Source organism: Pseudophryne corroboree, unplaced genomic scaffold (genome assembly GCF_028390025.1).
Source record: "Pseudophryne corroboree isolate aPseCor3 unplaced genomic scaffold, aPseCor3.hap2 scaffold_621, whole genome shotgun sequence".
NCBI lineage: Eukaryota > Metazoa > Chordata > Amphibia > Anura > Myobatrachidae > Pseudophryne > Pseudophryne corroboree.
Genome location: NW_026970217.1, coordinates 228783 through 243244, shown reverse-complemented (window position 1 = coordinate 243244; position 14462 = coordinate 228783). Strand labels below are relative to the sequence as shown.

Here is a 14462-nt window from a genome sequence, read left to right as displayed (position 1 = left end):
ACTGAATCAAATCTAACTCTGATTACATCAGAGAAGGCCAGGTACCCTACACCATAACAGGGGGTATGAAATTTGACTTGTCTACTTAAAGATCACCAAAATCTGATAACAAGGTCAATTACGTCCCTGGGTGGGATTGAACCACCAACCTTTTGGTTAATAGCCGTACACGCTAACTGATTGCGCCACAGAGACACTTTGCAAAAGTACATACTGACAAATGCTAATAAGCATTCATCTAAAACGTTTCCTAGAAAAACTTAAAAAAATCAATAATCTGGAGAGTTTTTGTAAGATGTTTCTTCTATCAACCAACGAAGAAACACATTGGTACTTTCCCATGATGAGTGAGTGCTTCAGGATCTCTTGCACTTACATGTGCAGAAGAGTACAGCAATGGAAGCATGCTGGGCCCATAACCCAGAGGTAGGCAGATTGAAACTATCCTCTGCTATATGCATTTTTTTGTTTGTTAATTAAAGTAATCCAAAACTGGGATTGATATTTTGGCTCTTTTATTTTTACTTAAAGTACAATAACTTTTACCATTTTAATTTGTTTTAATAGTATATTGACAGTATTGTTTTCTTTCAAAAATCCACTTCATTTTCTTTACCCTATTATTAAAATGGTAATTGACAAAAACAAACTACATTGTCACCAGAAGAGCAATACAAAATGTACAAGTGATATATTAAAATCATCTTTCCAGCTTGAATTTCAATGATGCATTGGGGCAACGATTTTGTGAGAAACATCTTCACCCTTAAATAAAGATTTTCTTAATTCCTTACCTGTGTGCTAATTAGATATCACCTTGTTTTCACATTAAACAGACTTCCACATGAGAAAGCAGCAAGGATGCAGTGGCGTTAATGTTTCCTGGTGTCAACCTGTATTATTTCAGTAGACATTGAAATGAGGATGCATCTTGCTGCCTTTCCAATGAAGCAAGTTTAATTTAGTAATAGGTGAAAAACCATCCTTACAAAGGTGTTAATCAGAGACTTGGCTTTGTGGACACTTTTCAGAGAACAAATTTGTTAGCTTAAAAATAAAGCCAGAAAATAAAGAGCTGTTTAATCACTCAATTGGATTTTTCTGCCAGCATATTTTTTTTTTCTGCAACCCACTGCTAAATTGTGCTTCCTAGCTGTTTTTATAAAATCACTGAATCAAATCTAACTCTGATTACATCAGAGAAGGCCAGGTACCCTACACCATAACAGGGGGTTTGAAATTTTGACTTGTCTACTTAAAGATCACCAAAATCTGATAACAAGGTCAATTAGGTCCCTGGGTGGGATTGAACCACCAACCTTTTGGTTAATAGCCATACATACTAACTGATTGCGCCACAGAGACACTTTGCAAAAGTCCATACTGACAAAGGCTAATAAGCATTCATCTAAAACGTTTCCTAGAAAAACTTTAAAAAGTCAATAATCTGGAGAGTTTTTGTAAGATGTTTCTTCCATCAACCAATGAAGAAACACATTGGTACTTTCCCATGATGAGTGAGTGCTTCAGGATCTCTTGAACTTACATGTGCAGCAGAGTACTGCAATGGAAGCATGCTGGGCCCATAACCCAGAGGTAGGCAGATTGAAACTATCCTCTGCTATATGCATTTTTTTTTGTTAATTAAAGTAATCCAAAACTGGGATTGATATTTTGTCTCTTTTATTTTTACTTAAAGTACAATAACTTTTACCATTTTAATTTGTTTTAATAGTATATTGACAGTATTGTTTTCTTTCAAAAATCCACTTCATTTTCTTTACCCTATTATTAAAATGGTAATTGACAAAAACAAACTACATTGTCACCAGAAGAGCAATACAAAATGTACAAGTGATATATTAAAATCATCTTTCCAGCTTGAATTTCAATGATGCATTGGGTCAACAATTTTGTGAGAAACATCTTCACCCTTAAATAAAGATTTTCTTAATTCCTTACCTGTGTGCTAATTATATATCACTTTGTTTTCACATTAAACAGACTTCCACATGAGAAAGCAGCAAGGATGCAGTGGCGTTAATGTTTCCTGGTGTCAACTTGTATTATTTCAGTAGACATTGAAATGAGGATGCATCTTGCTGCCTTTCCAATGAAGCAAGTTTAATTTAGTAATAGGTGAAAAACCATCCTTACAAAGGTGTTAATCAGAGACTTGGCTTTGTGGACACTTTTCAGAGAACAAATTTGTTAGCATAAAAATAAAGCCAGAAAATGAAGAGCTGTTTAATCACTCAATTGGATTTTTCTGCCAGCATATTTTTTTTCTCTGCAACCCACTGCTAAATTGTGCTTCCTAGCTGTTTTTATAAAATCACTGAATCAAATCTAACTCTGATTACATCAGAGAAGGCCAGGTACCCTACACCATAACAGGGGGTTTGAAATTTTGACTTGTCTACTTAAAGATCACCAAAATCTGATAACAAGGTCAATTAGGTCCCTGGGTGGGATTGAACCACCAACCTTTTGGTTAATAGCCGTACATACTAACTGATTGCGCCACAGAGACACTTTGCAAAAGTCCATACTGACAAAGGCTAATAAGCATTCATCTAAAACGTTTCCTAGAAAAACTTTAAAAAGTCAATAATCTGGAGAGTTTTTGTAAGATGTTTCTTCCATCAACCAATGAAGAAACACATTGGTACTTTCCCATGATGAGTGAGTGCTTCAGGATCTCTTGAACTTACATGTGCAGCAGAGTACTGCAATGGAAGCATGCTGGGCCCATAACCCAGAGGTAGGCAGATTGAAACTATCCTCTGCTATATGCATTTTTTTTTTGTTAATTAAAGTAATCCAAAACTGGGATTGATATTTTGTCTCTTTTATTTTTACTTAAAGTACAATAACTTTTACCATTTTAATTTGTTTTAATAGTATATTGACAGTATTGTTTTCTTTCAAAAATCCACTTCATTTTCTTTACCCTATTATTAAAATGGTAATTGACAAAAACAAACTACATTGTCACCAGAAGAGCAATACAAAATGTACAAGTGATATATTAAAATCATCTTTCCAGCTTGAATTTCAATGATGCATTGGGTCAACAATTTTGTGAGAAACATCTTCACCCTTAAATAAAGATTTTCTTAATTCCTTACCTGTGTGCTAATTATATATCACCTTGTTTTCACATTAAACAGACTTCCACATGAGAAAGCAGCAAGGATGCAGTGGCGTTAATGTTTCCTGGTGTCAACTTGTATTATTTCAGTAGACATTGAAATGAGGATGCATCTTGCTGCCTTTCCAATGAAGCAAGTTTAATTTAGTAATAGGTGAAAAACCATCCTTACAAAGGTGTTAATCAGAGACTTGGCTTTGTGGACACTTTTCAGAGAACAAATTTGTTAGCATAAAAATAAAGCCAGAAAATAAAGAGCTGTTTAATCACTCAATTGGATTTTTCTGCCAGCATATTTTTTTTTCTGCAACCCACTGCTAAATTGTGCTTCCTAGCTGTTTTTATAAAATCACTGAATCAAATCTAACTACATCAGAGAAGGCCAGGTACCCTACACCATAACAGGGGGTTTGAAATTTTGACTTGTCTACCTAAAGATCACCAAAATCTGATAACAAGGTCAATTAGGTCCCTGGGTGGGATTGAACCACCAACCTTTTGGTTAATAGCCGTACATACTAACTGATTGCGCCACAGAGACACTTTGCAAAAGTCTATACTGACAAAGGCTAATAAGCATTCATCTAAAACGTTTCCTAGAAAAACTTTAAAAAGTTAATAATCTGGAGAGTTTTTGTAAGATGTTTCTTCCATCAACCAACGAAGAAACACATTGGTACTTTCCCATGATGAGTGAGTGCTTCAGGATCTCTTGAACTTACATGTGCAGCAGAGTACTGCAATGGAAGCATGCTGGGCCCATAACCCAGAGGTAGGCAGATTGAAACTATCCTCTGCTATATGCATTTTTTTGTTGTTAATTAAAGTAATCCAAAACTGGGATTGATATTTTGTCTCTTTTATTTTTACTTAAAGTACAATAACTTTTACCATTTTAATTTGTTTTAATAGTATATTGACAGTATTGTTTTCTTTCAAAAATCCACTTCATTTTCTTTACCCTATTATTAAAATGGTAATTGACAAAAACAAACTACATTGTCACCAGAAGAGCAATACAAAATGTACAAGTGATATATTAAAATCATCTTTCCAGCTTGAATTTCAATGATGCATTGGGGCAACGATTTTGTGAGAAACATCTTCACCCTTAAATAAAGATTTTCTTAATTCCTTACCTGTGTGCTAATTAGATATCACCTTGTTTTCACATTAAACAGACTTCCACATGAGAAAGCAGCAAGGATGCAGTGGCGTTAATGTTTCCTGGTGTCAACCTGTATTATTTCAGTAGACATTGAAATGAGGATGCATCTTGCTGCCTTTCCAATGAAGCAAGTTTAATTTAGTAATAGGTGAAAAACCATCCTTACAAAGGTGTTAATCAGAGACTTGGCTTTGTGGACACTTTTCAGAGAACAAATTTGTTAGCATAAAAATAAAGCCAGAAAATAAAGAGCTGTTTAATCACTCAATTGGATTTTTCTGCCAGCATATTTTTTTTCTCTGCAACCCACTGCTAAATTGTGCTTCCTAGCTGTTTTTATAAAATCACTGAATCAAATCTAACTCTGATTACATCAGAGAAGGCCAGGTACCCTACACCATAACAGGGGGTTTGAAATTTTGACTTGTCTACTTAAAGATCACCAAAATCTGATAACAAGGTCAATTAGGTCCCTGGGTGGGATTGAACCACCAACCTTTTGGTTAATAGCCGTACATACTAACTGATTGCGCCACAGAGACACTTTGCAAAAGTCCATACTGACAAAGGCTAATAAGCATTCATCTAAAACGTTTCCTAAAAAAACTTTAAAAAGTTAATAATCTGGAGAGTTTTTGTAAGATGTTTCTTCCATCAACCAACGAAGAAACACATTGGTACTTTCCCATGATGAGTGAGTGCTTCAGGATCTCTTGAACTTACATGTGCAGCAGAGTACTGCAATGGAAGCATGCTGGGCCCATAACCCAGAGGTAGGCAGATTGAAACTATCCTCTGCTATATGCATTTTTTTGTTGTTAATTAAAGTAATCCAAAACTGGGATTGATATTTTGTCTCTTTTATTTTTACTTAAAGTACAATAACTTTTACCATTTTAATTTGTTTTAATAGTATATTGACAGTATTGTTTTCTTTCAAAAATCCACTTCATTTTCTTTACCCTATTATTAAAATGGTAATTGACAAAAACAAACTACATTGTCACCAGAAGAGCAAAACAAAATGTACAAGTGATATATTAAAATCATCTTTCCAGCTTGAATTTCAATGATGCATTGGGGCAACGATTTTGTGAGAAACATCTTCACCCTTAAATAAAGATTTTCTTAATTCCTTACCTGTGTGCTAATTAGATATCACCTTGTTTTCACATTAAACAGACTTCCACATGAGAAAGCAGCAAGGATGCAGTGGCGTTAATGTTTCCTGGTGTCAACCTGTATTATTTCAGTAGACATTGAAATGAGGAAGCATCTTGCTGCCTTTCCAATGAAGCAAGTTTAATTTAGTAATAGGTGAAAAACCATCCTTACAAAGGTGTTAATCAGAGACTTGGCTTTGTGGACACTTTTCAGAGAACAAATTTGTTAGCATAAAAATAAAGCCAGAAAATAAAGAGCTGTTTAATCACTCAATTGGATTTTTCTGCCAGCATATTTTTTTTCTCTGCAACCCACTGCTAAATTGTGCTTCCTAGCTGTTTTTATAAAATCACTGAATCAAATCTAACTCTGATTACATCAGAGAAGGCCAGGTACCCTACACCATAACAGGGGGTTTGAAATTTTGACTTGTCTACTTAAAGATCACCAAAATCTGATAACAAGGTCAATTAGGTCCCTGGGTGGGATTGAACCACCAACCTTTTGGTTAATAGCCGTACATACTAACTGATTGCGCCACAGAGACACTTTGCAAAAGTCCATACTGACAAAGGCTAATAAGCATTTAACTAAAACGTTTCCTAGAAAAACTTTAAAAAGTCAATAATCTGGAGAGTTTTTGTAAGATGTTTCTTCCATCAACCAACGAAGAAACACATTGGTACTTTCCCATGATGAGTGAGTGCTTCAGGATCTCTTGAACTTACATGTGCAGCAGAGTACTGCAATGGAAGCATGCTGGGCCCATAACCCAGAGGTAGGCAGATTGAAACTATCCTCTGCTATATGCATTTTTTTTTTTGTTAATTAAAGTAATCCAAAACTGGGATTGATATTTTGTCTCTTTTATTTTTACTTAAAGTACAATAACTTTTACCATTTTAATTTGTTTTAATAGTATATTGACAGTATTGTTTTCTTTCAAAAATCCACTTCATTTTCTTTACCCTATTATTAAAATGGTAATTGACAAAAACAAACTACATTGTCACCAGAAGAGCAATACAAAATGTACAAGTGATATATTAAAATCATCTTTCCAGCTTGAATTTCAATGTTGCATTGGGTCAACAATTTTGTGAGAAACATCTTCACCCTTAAATAAAGATTTTCTTAATTCCTTACCTGTGTGCTAATTAGATATCACCTTGTTTTCACATTAAACAGACTTCCACATGAGAAAGCAGCAAGGATGCAGTGGCGTTAATGTTTCCTGGTGTCAACTTGTATTATTTCAGTACACATTGAAATGAGGATGCATCTTGCTGCCTTTCCAATGAAGCAAGTTTAATTTAGTAATAGGTGAAAAACCATCCTTACAAAGGTGTTAATCAGAGACTTGGCTTTGTGGACACTTTTCAGAGAACAAATTTGTTAGCATAAAAATAAAGCCAGAAAATGAAGAGCTGTTTAATCACTCAATTGGATTTTTTTGCCAGCATATTTCTTTTTCTCTGCAACCCACTGCTAAATTGTGCTTCCTAGCTGTTTTTTATAAAATCACTGAATCAAATCTAACTCTGATTACATCAAAGAAGGCCATGTACCCTACACCATAAGAGGAGGTTTGAAATTTTGACTTGTCTACTTAAATATCACCAAAATCTGATCACAAGGTTAATTACGTCCCTGGGTGGGATTGAACCACCAACCTTTTGGTTAATAGCCAAACACACTAACCGATTGCGCCACAGAGACACTTTGCAAAAGTCCATACTGACAAAGGCTAATAAGCATTCATCTAAAACGTTTCCTAGAAAAACTTTAAAAAGTCAATAATCTGGAGAGTTTTTGTAAGATGTTTCTTCCATCAACCAACGAAGAAACACATTGGTACTTTCCCATGATGAGTGAGTGCTTCAGGATCTCTTGCACTTACATGTGCAGCAGAGTACTGCAATGGAAGCATGCTGGGCCCATAACCCAGAGGTAGGCAGATTGAAACTATCCTCTGCTATATGCATTTTTTTTGTTAATTAAAGTAATCCAAAACTGGGATTGATATTTTGTCTCTTTTATTTTTACTTAAAGTACAATAACTTTTACCATTTTAATTTGTTTTAATAGTATATTGACAGTATTGTTTTCTTTCAAAAATCCACTTCATTTTCTTTACCCTATTATTAAAATGGTAATTGACAAAAACAAACTACATTGTCACCTGAAGAGCAATACAAAATGTACAAGTGATATATTAAAATCATCTTTCCAGCTTGAATTTCAATGATGCATTGGGTCAACAATTTTGTGAGAAACATCTTCACCCTTAAATAAAGATTTTCTTAATTCCTTACCTGTGTGCTAATTAGATATCACCTTGTTTTCACATTAAACAGACTTCCACATGAGAAAGCAGCAAGGATGCAGTGGCGTTAATGTTTCCTGGTGTCAACCTGTATTATTTCAGTAGACATTGAAATGAGGATACATCTTGCTGCCTTTCCAATGAAGCAAGTTTAATTTAGTAATAGGTGAAAAACCATCCCTACAAAGGTGTTAATCAGAGACTTGGCTTTGTGGACACTTTTCAGAGAACAAATTTGTTAGCATAAAAATAAAGCCAGAAAATGAAGAGCTGTTTAATCACGCAATTTGATTTTTTTGCCAGCATATTTCTTTTTCTCTGCAACCCAATGCTAAATTGTGCTTCCTAGATGTTTTTATAAAATCACTGAATCAAATCTAACTCTGATTACATCAGAGAAGGCCAGGTACCCTACACCATAAAAGGGGGTATGAAATTTGACTTGTCTACTTAAAGATCACCAAAATCTGATAACAAGGTCAATTAGGTCCCTGGGTGGGATTGAACCACCAACCTTTTGGTTAATAGCCGTACATACTAACTGATTGCACCACAGAGACACTTTGCAAAAGTCCATACTGACAAAGGCTAATAAGCATTCATCTAAAACGTTTCCTAGAAAAACTTTAAAAAGTCAATAATCTGGAGAGTTTTTGTAAGATGTTTCTTCCATCAACCAACGAAGAAACACATTGGTACTTTCCCATGATGAGTGAGTGCTTCAGGATCTCTTGAACTTACATGTGCAGCAGAGTACTGCAATGGAAGCATGCTGGGCTCATAACCGAGAGGTAGGCAGATTGAAACTATCCTCTGCTATATGCATTTTTTTTTTGTTAATTAAAGTAATCCAAAACTGGGATTGATATTTTGTCTCTTTTATTTTTACTTAAAGTACAATAACTTTTACCATTTTAATTTGTTTTAATAGTATATTGACAGTATTGTTTTCTTTCAAAAATCCACTTCATTTTCTTTACCCTATTATTAAAATGGTAATTGACAAAAACAAACTACATTGTCACCAGAAGAGCAATACAAAATGTACAAGTGATATATTAAAATCATCTTTCCAGCTTGAATTTCAATGTTGCATTGGGTCAACAATTTTGTGAGAAACATCTTCACCCTTAAATAAAGATTTTCTTAATTCCTTACCTGTGTGCTAATTAGATATCACCTTGTTTTCACATTAAACAGACTTCCACATGAGAAAGCAGCAAGGATGCAGTGGCGTTAATGTTTCCTGGTGTCAACCTGTATTATTTCAGTAGACATTGAAATGAGGATACATCTTGCTGCCTTTCCAATGAAGCAAGTTTAATTTAGTAATAGGTGAAAAACCATCCCTACAAAGGTGTTAATCAGAGACTTGGCTTTGTGGACACTTTTCAGAGAACAAATTTGTTAGCATAAAAATAAAGCCAGAAAATGAAGAGCTGTTTAATCACGCAATTTGATTTTTTTGCCAGCATATTTCTTTTTCTCTGCAACCCAATGCTAAATTGTGCTTCCTAGATGTTTTTATAAAATCACTGAATCAAATCTAACTCTGATTACATCAGAGAAGGCCAGGTACCCTACACCATAACAGGGGGTATGAAATTTGACTTGTCTACTTAAAGATCACCAAAATCTGATAACAAGGTCAATTACGTCCCTGGGTGGGATTGAACCACCAACCTTTTGGTTAATAGCTGTACACACTAACTGATTGCGCCTCAGAGACACTTTGCAAAAGTACATACTGACAAATGCTAATAAGCATTCATCTAAAACGTTTCCTAGAAAAACTTAAAAAAGTCAATAATCTGGAGAGTTTTTGTAAGATGTTTCTTCTATCAACCAACGAAGAAACACATTGGTACTTTCCCATGATGAGTGAGTGCTTCAGGATCTCTTGCACTTACATGTGCAGCAGAGTACAGCAATGGAAGCATGCTGGGCCCATAACCCAGAGGTAGGCAGATTGAAACTATCCTCTGCTATATGCATTTTTTTGTTTGTTAATTAAAGTAATCCAAAACTGGGATTGATATTTTGGCTCTTTTATTTTTACTTAAAGTACAATAACTTTTACCATTTTAATTTGTTTTAATAGTATATTGACAGTATTGTTTTCTTTCAAAAATCCACTTCATTTTCTTTACCCTATTATTAAAATGGTAATTGACAAAAACAAACTACATTGTCACCAGAAGAGCAATACAAAATGTACAAGTGATATATTAAAATCATCTTTCCAGCTTGAATTTCAATGATGCATTGGGGCAACGATTTTGTGAGAAACATCTTCACCCTTAAATAAAGATTTTCTTAATTCCTTACCTGTGTGCTAATTAGATATCACCTTGTTTTCACATTAAACAGACTTCCACATGAGAAAGCAGCAAGGATGCAGTGGCGTTAATGTTTCCTGGTGTCAACCTGTATTATTTCAGTAGACATTGAAATGAGGATGCATCTTGCTGCCTTTCCAATGAAGCAAGTTTAATTTAGTAATAGGTGAAAAACCATCCTTACAAAGGTGTTAATCAGAGACTTGGCTTTGTGGACACTTTTCAGAGAACAAATTTGTTAGCATAAAAATAAAGCCAGAAAATAAAGAGCTGTTTAATCACTCAATTGGATTTTTCTGCCAGCATATTTTTTTTCTCTGCAACCCACTGCTAAATTGTGCTTCCTAGCTGTTTTTATAAAATCACTGAATCAAATCTAACTCTGATTACATCAGAGAAGGCCAGGTACCCTACACCATAACAGGGGGTTTGAAATTTTGACTTGTCTACTTAAAGATCACCAAAATCTGATAACAAGGTCAATTAGGTCCCTGGGTGCGATTGAACCACCAACCTTTTGGTTAATAGCCGTACATACTAACTGATTGCGCCACAGAGACATTTTGCAAAAGTCCATACTGACAAAGGCTAATAAGCATTCATCTAAAACGTTTCCTAGAAAAACTTTAAAAAGTCAATAATCTGGAGAGTTTTTGTAAGATGTTTCTTCCATTAACCAACGAAGAAACACATTGGTACTTTCCCATGATGAGTGAGTGCTTCAGGATCTCTTGAACTTACATGTGCAGCAGAGTACTGCAATGGAAGCATGCTGGGCCCATAACCCAGAGGTAGGCAGATTGAAACTATCCTCTGCTATATGCATTTTTTTTGTTAATTAAAGTAATCCAAAACTGGGATTGATATTTTGTCTCTTTTATTTTTACTTAAAGTACAATAACTTTTACCATTTTAATTTGTTTTAATAGTATATTGACAGTATTGTTTTCTTTCAAAAATCCACTTCATTTTCTTTACCCTATTATTAAAATGGTAATTGACAAAAACAAACTACATTGTCACCAGAAGAGCAATACAAAATGTACAAGTGATATATTAAAATCATCTTTCCAGCTTGAATTTCAATGATGCATTGGGTCAACAATTTTGTGAGAAACATCTTCTCCCTTAAATAAAGATTTTCTTAATTCCTTACCTGTGTGCTAATTAGATATCACCTTGTTTTCACATTAAACAGACTTCCACATGAGAAAGCAGCAAGGATGCAGTGGCGTTAATGTTTCCTGGTGTCAACTTGTATTATTTCAGTACACATTGAAATGAGGATGCATCTTGCTGCCTTTCCAATGAAGCAAGTTTAATTTAGTAATAGGTGAAAAACCATCCTTACAAAGGTGTTAATCAGAGACTTGGCTTTGTGGACACTTTTCAGAGAACAAATTTGTTAGCATAAAAATAAAGCCAGAAAATGAAGAGCTGTTTAATCACTCAATTGGATTTTTTTGCCAGCATATTTCTTTTTCTCTGCAACCCACTGCTAAATTGTGCTTCCTAGCTGTTTTTTATAAAATCACTGAATCAAATCTAACTCTGATTACATCAAAGAAGGCCATGTACCCTACACCATAAGAGGAGGTTTGAAATTTTGACTTGTCTACTTAAATATCACCAAAATCTGATCACAAGGTTAATTACGTCCCTGGGTGGGATTGAACCACCAACCTTTTGGTTAATAGCCAAACACACTAACCGATTGCACCACAGAGACACTTTGCAAAAGTCCATACTGACAAAGGCTAATAAGCATTCATCTAAAACGTTTCCTAGAAAAACTTTAAAAAGTCAATAATCTGGAGAGTTTTTGTAAGATGTTTCTTCCATCAACCAACGAAGAAACACATTGGTACTTTCCCATGATGAGTGAGTGCTTCAGGATCTCTTGCACTTACATGTGCAGCAGAGTACTGCAATGGAAGCATGCTGGGCCCATAACCCAGAGGTAGGCAGATTGAAACTATCCTCTGCTATATGCATTTTTTTTGTTAATTAAAGTAATCCAAAACTGGGATTGATATTTTGTCTCTTTTATTTTTACTTAAAGTACAATAACTTTTACCATTTTAATTTGTTTTAATAGTATATTGACAGTATTGTTTTCTTTCAAAAATCCACTTCATTTTCTTTACCCTATTATTAAAATGGTAATTGACAAAAACAAACTACATTGTCACCAGAAGAGCAATACAAAATGTACAAGTGATATATTAAAATCATATTTCCAGCTTGAATTTCAATGATGCATTGGGGCAACGATTTTGTGAGAAACATCTTCACCCTTAAATAAAGATTTTCTTAATTCCTTACCTGTGTGCTAATTAGATATCACCTTGTTTTCATATTAAATAGACTTCCACATGAGAAAGCAGCAAGGATGCAGTGGCGTTAATGTTTCCTGGTGTCAACTTGTATTATTTTAGTAGACATTGAAATGAGGATGCATCTTGCTGCCTTTCCAATGAAGCAAGTTTAATTTAGTAATAGGTGAAAAACCATCCTTACAAAGGTGTTAATCAGAGACTTGGCTTTGTGGACACTTTTCAGAGATCAAATTTCTTAGCATAAAAATAAAGCCAGAAAATGAAGAGCTGTTTAATCACTCAATTGGATTTTTCTGCCAGCATATTTTTTTTCTCTGCAACCCACTGCTAAATTGTGCTTCCTAGCTGTTTTTATAAAATCACTGAATCAAATCTAACTCTGATTACATCAGAGAAGGCCAGGTACCCTACACCATAACAGGGGGTTTGAAATTTTGACTTGTCTACTTAAAGATCACCAAAATCTGATAACAAGGTCAATTAGGTCCCTGGGTGGGATTGAACCACCAACCTTATGGTTAATAGTCGTACATACTAACCGATTGCGCCACAGAGACACTTTGCAAAAGTCCATACTGACAAAGGCTAATAAGCATTCATCTAAAACGTTTCCTAGAAAAACTTTAAAAAGTCAATAATCTGGAGAGTTTTTGTAAGATGTTTCTTCCATCAACCAACGAAGAAACACATTGGTACTTTCCCATGATGAGTGAGTGCTTCAGGATCTCTTGCACTTACATGTGCAGCAGAGTACTGCAATGGAAGCATGCTGGGCCCATAACCCAGAGGTAGGCAGATTGAAACTATCCTCTGCTATATGCATTTTTTTTTTGTTAATTAAAGTAATCCAAAACTGGGATTGATATTTTGTCTCTTTTATTTTTACTTAAAGTACAATAACTTTTACCATTTTAATTTGTTTTAATAGTATATTGACAGTATTGTTTTCTTTCAAAAATCCACTTCATTTTCTTTACCCTATTATTAAAATGGTAATTGACAAAAACAAACTACATTGTCACCAGAAGAGCAATACAAAATGTACAAGTGATATATTAAAATCATATTTCCAGCTTGAATTTCAATGATGCATTGGGGCAACGATTTTGTGAGAAACATCTTCACCCTTAAATAAAGATTTTCTTAATTCCTTACCTGTGTGCTAATTAGATATCACCTTGTTTTCACATTAAACAGACTTCCACATGAGAAAGCAGCAAGGATGCAGTGGCGTTAATGTTTCCTGGTGTCAACCTGTATTATTTCAGTAGACATTGAAATGAGGATGCATCTTGCTGCCTTTCCAATGAAGCAAGTTTAATTTAGTAATAGGTGAAAAACCATCCTTACAAAGGTGTTAATCAGAGATTTGGCTTTGTGGACACTTTTCAGAGAACAAATTTGTTAGCATAAAAAAAAAGCCAGAAAATAAAGAGCTGTTTAATCACTCAATTGGATTTTTCTGCCAGCATATTTTTTTCTCTGCAACCCACTGCTAAATTGTGCTTCCTAGCTGTTTTTATAAAATCACTGAATCAAATCTAACTCTGATTACATCAGAGAAGGCCAGGTACCCTACACCATAACAGGGGGTTTGAAATTTTGACTTGTCTACTTAAAGATCACCAAAATCTGATAACAAGGTCAATTAGGTCCCTGGGTGGGATTGAACCACCAACCTTTTGGTTAATAGCCGTACATACTAACTGATTGCGCCACAGAGACACTTTGCAAAAGTCCATACTGACAAAGGCTAATAAGCATTCATCTAAAACGTTTCCTAGAAAAACTTTAAAAAGTCAATAATCTGGAGAGTTTTTGTAAGATGTTTCTTCCATCAACCAACGAAGAAACACATTGGTACTTTCCCATGATGAGTGAGTGCTTCAGGATCTCTTGAACTTACATGTGCAGCAGAGTACTGAAATGGAAGCATGCTGGGCCCATAACCCAGAGGTAGGCAGATTGAAAC

The 14462-nt window shown here is 34.7% G+C and overlaps 1 non-coding gene across 1 annotated transcript; it reads right to left on the bottom strand.

Moving 5' to 3' along the window:
• Positions 1-7131: 7131 nt before the first annotated feature.
• On the bottom strand, positions 7132-7205 carry TRNAN-AUU (transfer RNA asparagine (anticodon AUU)). Its single transcript has one exon. It is a non-coding gene; the product is annotated as a tRNA-Asn (tRNA).
• Between the last annotated feature and the right edge of the window lie 7257 nt (positions 7206-14462).